The following is a 237-nucleotide window of genomic DNA, read 5'->3' as shown; positions in this document are numbered from 1 at the left end:
AAAGCCACCTCGAGAGACCCCAAAACGTCAAGGGACCCCAGAACCGCCTTGAGGGTCCCCAAACTGAACACGAGAGACCCCAAACCCACCTCGAGGGACCCCAAAACCACCTCAGGGAGCCCAAAACCACCTCGAAGGACCCTAAAAGTGCCTTGAAGGACCCCAAAATCGCCTCGAGGAACCCAAAAATTGCCTTAAGGGACCCCAAACCTGCCTCAGGGACCCCAAACCCGCCTC

General features: G+C 57.8%; 1 protein-coding gene across 1 annotated transcript in view; it reads right to left on the bottom strand.

Moving 5' to 3' along the window:
- The window catches only part of LOC104411537 (structural maintenance of chromosomes protein 1A-like), a gene marked incomplete at both ends in the record, with an annotated part of 4,621 nt that overhangs the window by 4,152 nt on the left and 232 nt on the right, over nucleotides 1-237 (bottom strand). The gene's annotated exons all lie outside the window — the stretch shown is intronic.

This window comes from Nestor notabilis, unplaced genomic scaffold (assembly GCF_000696875.1).
Source record: "Nestor notabilis isolate BGI_N333 unplaced genomic scaffold, ASM69687v1 scaffold21339, whole genome shotgun sequence".
In the NCBI taxonomy this organism is placed as follows: Eukaryota; Metazoa; Chordata; class Aves; order Psittaciformes; family Psittacidae; genus Nestor; species Nestor notabilis.
The sequence above is the reverse complement of the archived record's forward strand: the minus strand, read 5'-3'. Positions and strand labels throughout refer to the sequence as shown.